Genomic DNA, 6346 nt, shown 5'->3' with positions numbered 1-6346 from the left:
TGGAAGGCCATGCCAGAAGCTGGGGGAGCGGGATGCCGGTGTCCAGTGGCCAGGGCTGGGGGCTGATGGGAGGAGGCACAAGCAGCTCTGGGCTCCCCGCTCCCTTTCAGCCACCCCCACCTGCCTTCGAGGCCCTCATTGCCTGGTGCTGACATCCCTGCCAGACAGAACAAAGCCACAAGCACCCACTCCCTGAAGGCACAAGCGGGAGGCCCCACCAGTGTCCTCTTGGACCTGGGCCACTGGTGGCCTGTGGGGCTTCATCTTGGGGCATCCATCTGTCTTTGTTAAGTATGGGGGGGGTGACCCCAGGCGTTTGCACTGAGCTATCTCCCAGACCTCTCTTTTGTTTTGTTTTGTTTTGTTTTAATTGGTACTGACACCTCATGCTTGCCAGGCAAGCTCTGTGCCATTGAGCTGTATCCCCTGCCAGTCCCAGACCTCTTTGATGCTTCATTTTGAGATAGGGTCTTGCTAAGTCACTGAGCTGCCCAGGCTGGGCTCACCCTTGCGATCTTCCTGCCTAAGTCTCGAAGAGGGCTGAGATCACAGATGTGCACCGCCATGGCTGGCTCTGAGCTTGCATCTTGAAAGAGGAATTTGGAAGGGGCTATGATGGGCCATCTTCTGTTCTTCACCCTCCCACACATACAAGCAAGCAGCTCCCTTGGGTGAGGCATTTCAGTTAACGTCCTCAGTAACCCTCACGAGCTCACGGAACAGCAAGCAAAGGCTGTGGTCTGTGGCTTAGTGGGCTGTTTGCTCCTCCTCTGTGTGGCTTGCAGAGAAAATGAATGGAGCGATAGTTACCCCCGTGCCTACCAAGCACCTACTATGGGTAGGTTCTTTACAGTGTCCCCAGGTTTAATCTCTGCACCAGCCTTGGCTTGCTCTCCACTGGGCAGATGGGGACAACAGTGAGGGAGAACAGTAATGGGCCAAGGTCATCCAGGATGCAGGGGTATTTAGCCAAAGCTGTCGCTTAGTGCAGTAGCGGTGAGGGCTTGGGAAACCCATGCAGAAGGAAAAGCCCCCAGGACTGGCCCCGCCCACACAGGCAGGGACTAGAGCATTGAAAGAGAACAGTCCTGGAGCCCCCAGGGGCCAGGTCTCACGAGGACCTCACAGAACGGGAGAGAGGAGAAGGTGAATTAGTAGGAAAGGACAGCAACGTGCATCAAGAACACCTGCTCTGCTGTGCATGCGCAGAGGCTAAAGAGGCGGAGCCTGCAGAAGCTCCTCCCCCAAGGAAAGCCACCGTCTTCTGTTGGACTCAGGGGCCATGGTGGCAGACTCCAGGCTTCCTGGGGCGAACTTTAAAAAATCAGTGCTTGTAACAATGCCACAGAATACATAATCCCATCAGCTGTGACTGGGCATTTATTCCTCATGCCACGCCCGTGCAACCACCAGGGTGCTAGGCCCTGGGAGAAGGGGTCAGGTGACTTGGCAGAGCTCAGGGAGCAGCGGGGGTCCCTGCTGTGCATGCCCAGCCCAGCCACAAGGAAATGTGAAGGGAACTGGCCTTCGAAGAGGCGTTTGTGTTTCCTGGCACAGCAGTGACAAAATACCCCAAAACCGAATGACTTCAAACAGCAAAATTGGTTTTCCCTTCAGTTCTAGAAGCCTAGGAGTCCGGAGCCTCGGGGTCCACAGGCCACACTCCCTCCCAGATTCTTGGGAAAGCCCTGTCTTCCTTCTCTTGATGGGGACTGTCTTTGATGTCCCACAGGTATCCTCCCCACCCCCCAGAACAGCTTCCTGTGTGTCCTGCCCACACATCCCTCTTCTTGCAAGCCCTCTGCTATATGGCCCCATCTTACACTGGACAGCTCCTGGTAAAGGGCCTCTTTCTAAAGAAAGTTTCGGGGCTGGTGAGATGGCTCAGTGGTCTAAAGCACCTTCTTAGAACAAGCTTAGCAAAGCACAGGGTCCGCGGTTCAATCCCCCAGCACTACATGCCAGCCAGCCCCGCCCCCTGGTGGGCTGAGCTGGCCACACCAACATACAATAAATTAAATAAATAAATAAATAAATAAAATTAAAAAAAAAAGAAGAAGGTCACCTTCCCAGGGACCAGGAGAAGGTAGTAAAGAAAGCGTTGGACTGGGGTCGCTATCCCCATCTCACAGAACAAATGTTAGGGAAGCCTAGAAAGATCCCAAGCAATGCTCAGATCTTAGAGGATCCCCATGAGCCCCTTGCCTGCTGGGGGAGGGTGGCCAGGCAGGGTAAGGCTCCGGTGGGGCAGGTGGCCCTGCTGGGCTGTCCAGACCCTGCTGACTCACAGGGCAAGCGTTAATGCCACTGCCTTGGTGCTGTCAGTTGCCTGGCAGCCGATTAAGATGTCACGGAAGATTATGATGTCAGGTGCAGGAATCACGCTGCAGGAGGGGTGACTGTTGGGAGGGAGGGAGGTTGCCCTAGCAACGGAGACGGGCTGTCCTTGCTGAGGAGCAGTGTAGCCTGGTGAGAAGGTTCTCTTTTCTGAGCTGCCTGTTAGTCTTGTACAAGATGGGGACCAATGGGATAGTGGCAGGAAAGGCCCCTGGGTCTACAAGCATGTGCCAAGAGTCAGTCCTCAGGGACACCTCGGCCCAGGCCAGCCTGTGCTCCAGCACAGAGACTCAGGCAAGGGCAGGCTCCCCAGAGGGGTGAGAAAAGGTGCCAGGTGACCCCGCCCAGTGCTGAGGACGCACGTGCAGGCCCACATGGCGGCCAAGCAGACCCTGGCCTGCCTGTTCTGCGCCAGTCAGCAGGAAGCGCGCCAGCTGCTCCTGTCTCCCCAGCTGCTCCAGCAGTGCCACCCTCAAACTCATCTGTTGCTGTCCCAACTCAGCCCTCAGGCCTGTTTCTCATGTCCCTAGAGCCCAGAGTCCTGTCACATAAATACAATGACAAGTGGAGGTGTGTTCTGAGTTCCTTCTCTATTCCTCAGAACAAAGCTCTCCTGTCTCTGAAGAAGAAACAATGCCCGTGCAGCTGCCCCCACACAGCTGCCCCGCACAGCTGGCTGTACAGCTGCCCACACAGCTGCCCCGCACAGCTGCCCGCACAACTGCCCCGCACAGGCCCCTAACTGATTCTCCTTTTTCCTCCGGAATTTCACTCATCCACCCATCTGCCCACCCACTTTTCTCCACCCTGTCTCCCGAGCTGCCCGTGTAGCCAGCCCCTCATCCCTTCCAACAACCCCCTCCATCGTTTCCCCACCCCGTCCCGCCTCTTCCCATCCAGCCCACCAGTTATCCACCCGCCCTCCCACCCATCACTCGCCCATACATCTACCTCACACCTGCAGACCAGCACAGGCTCTGTGTCCTTGCAGCACAGCTGACTCGCCCCATGCTTGGCCTGAGGGGCCCTCAGGTTGTCACACCAGAAGCCTGGCCGGAAGACTTGCAGGGATGAGGGAGCTCCCATATGTGTGTACCCCAGGAGTATGTGCAGGCTGGGCTGGAGAGGGCAGGCAGGAGACCACTGTGGAAGGAGAAAGGACGTTTTGGGAGAGGGAAATGACTCTTGGGGACACAGAGGACAGGGGACTCTCCCACCACCCTCAGCATGGGCTGGTACCTCCCAGACTTCATCGAGCCCTCACCTAAGTACAGATAGGTTAGGTTGCTTCCTCCAGGAAACCAAGTTGCTAAGTGGGAGAAGTGACTCGAGAAGTTCTAATGTCACTGCCTCGAAAAGCCCTCCTGGTAGCCTCTGCCTGTTGCATCTAGCTTCTCCCTGAGATGCCAACACCATCCCATCTGTGTCCCTTCTCCACGTGGGCCTGGCCCACATGCAAGGAGCACCTCCTGACTGCTCCCTTGCCTTCTCCGCCCTCCATGTTGCCTCTTCCTGGCAGGTTTCCAGTGCCCGCTATTCTACTGCCTTTGCCCAGGCTGGGGGATCTGGGTCATGCAGGTGTGTGGACCCCCAGCTACACACCACCCAGGCTTGGCGACTCAGCTTGGGACAGCATCCAAGCTATGCCCTGAGATCATTTTAGGGACGCGCACTGCGCAAATAGATAATTGAAAAGATTACACTGAGACGGGACTCGCAGAAGGCTGATTTACTACGTGTCATCCCCACTTCAAGGACCTTATTAGAAATTGAAGAATGGCTTCCCAGCCCGAAGCCATGTGTAACCTCCAGCAGGCACGCGAGCCAGCTGGCCCAGGTGCCTGCGGTTCCTGCATGCCCAGCCTGCGCCTGCAGCAGCCGCAACAGCAGCACCTCCACCTGGGGAGGAGCCCTCCCTGTGCCCGCCCCTCCGCAGCTCCTCCCCTCCTCCCTCTGCTCCTGGGGGTGGAGGGCACTCATCAAGTACAGACCCTCAGAGCCAGACTGTCCAGCTGAGCGGGGTCGGACGTTTGCCTTCATATTCAATTCAGAGGTTTGGAGACGGGGCTCCTGGGGTGACTAGGATGATCTGAGGTCACGAGGGACATCCCCAAGATGGCACTGATGGCTTTAGAAGGAGACAGATGCCGGCAGTTGGCCCTTTCTCCCATGGAGACCCTATGCCAGCTTACAATTTAGCACAAGGGCTCATCAGATACCCAGCAGAGGCTGATGCCAGGCACAGGGACTCCTGGTCCCAGCCCTGGGAGCTGAACAAACCTCCATTCTTTATAAATCACCTGGTCTCAGGTGTTCGGCCACAGCAGCAGAAAATGTGCAGGGACAGACAAGAGCTAGGTGGAGAGGGCCATGCTTTGGCCATGGGGCCCATGGTGTCACCAAGTCCTCCTGGCAGCCTTGTCCCCTCCCAAGCCCAGCTCCAGAAGCCTCTACATGAAGCAGCTTGGTTCTGCTGCTTCCCATCTGCAAGAAGCCCGCCCACACCTTTCTGTGGTTCTTGGTTGGTCCTCCGGTCTCCTGGCACTGATGTCACCATGTTTAAGGCCAGGGCTCCTAAAGACGAAGGCACATTTGTTGTGTGGCCATAGGCTGGGCTTGGGGTACAGAGGGGACAGCAAGGAGGGCACAGGATGAGGAAGATGGCCTGGCACTCTGAGGGCAGATGACATGTTAAGCCTCGCAGGCTGTGGGAGGCCAGCAGGGCCTGGCCATGACCCGAGAGAGATCAAGCACAGCGAGCAGCTGTTAGTCTTTGAGGATAGTCCTTCTGCCATCCTTTCTGTCTAATCTGTCCTACTAGACCAGCTACTTAGGAGAGTGAAAGCCTGCCTGCCCCTGGCCTACAGGGTTGGAGTCCTGGGATGAGCCCCTCAATTGCTTTAACACAGCACAGGGTTGGTCTACCATGAGCTGGAAACTCAAAAACTGTGAGCCGCACAAACCTTTCCTCTTCACAAGTTCACTCTTTGGGGTGTTTTATTATAGTACCAGAAAGCAAACTGACACACACTGTCGAGGTTGCTCTCCATTGCTAGAGAGCAATGTGAGACAGCATAGGGAAAGCAGTTGACACAGAGAAGTTCACAGGGACTCTGAGGTCCCTTCTTCTATACACAATGACAAAGCTGCAATTGCAGAATGAAGGGTGTGCTCTGCAGCCCTAGGACAGGCAGTTGGCTGCAGGTGGTACCAGGTTGGCAGAGTGCCCTCTCCTTGACTGGGCCCCAGGAAGTCTTGGGGGGTACTCAGGGTGGGGTGGGGCTCCAGGCAGCCAGTGACTGTCTCCTCCTCCCTGTGCCCCCCATTCTACCTCCCCTGGAGAGATGGACACGGCTGGGCCTGGACCTGGCAATTCCCTGACAGCAGACACTGGGGTGTGGGTGGGAAGCGCAGCTAGCTTCCGAGTCCCTGCTGTGACCAGAGCTGCAGGGGAGGGGAGGGCCTCAGAGGCAGTACCCAGAGGAGAGCAGAGGGTCCCCAGCTGCCCCAAGGTGCAGGAGAGGCAGGAGGGGTGCTCCTGAGAACTGACAGAGCGGGCAGTTCCTGGCCAGCAGCTGAATCCTGGACACACAGGAAACCCACAGCGTAAAGGTGAAGAGGCTTGTGTGACTCGTGCTTTCAGCCACGGTTGCTGTCTCCGAGGCACAGACATCCTGATGGGAAGGCCTTGAGAGGCGAATGATGCTCCTGTCGTGGTGCACAAGAAGGAGAGAGCAAAATGAGGAGCAGAGGAAAGAGAAGCCCTTCCTGCCTTGCCCTGGTGACTGCCTCTGGCCAGGTCCCTTCTCCCTAGGGCAAGTCAGCAACTGCACCACCCACACATTTGCCTCCCCGAACCCCACCCTGGAGCACAGAACTTTTTTTTTTTTTTTTTTTTCTCATTAAACTTTGTTTTAATAGGTCTCAAAATTCTGTGACAGATTTTTGGTCAAGTTGTTTCCATTAAAAAGTATTGATTTTAAAAACTAATAACTTAAAAACTGCCACA

Source organism: Octodon degus, unplaced genomic scaffold (assembly GCF_000260255.1).
Source record: "Octodon degus isolate 3935 unplaced genomic scaffold, OctDeg1.0 scaffold00006, whole genome shotgun sequence".
Taxonomy (NCBI): Eukaryota; Metazoa; Chordata; class Mammalia; order Rodentia; family Octodontidae; genus Octodon; species Octodon degus.
The sequence above is the reverse complement of the archived record's forward strand: the minus strand, read 5'-3'. Positions refer to the sequence as shown.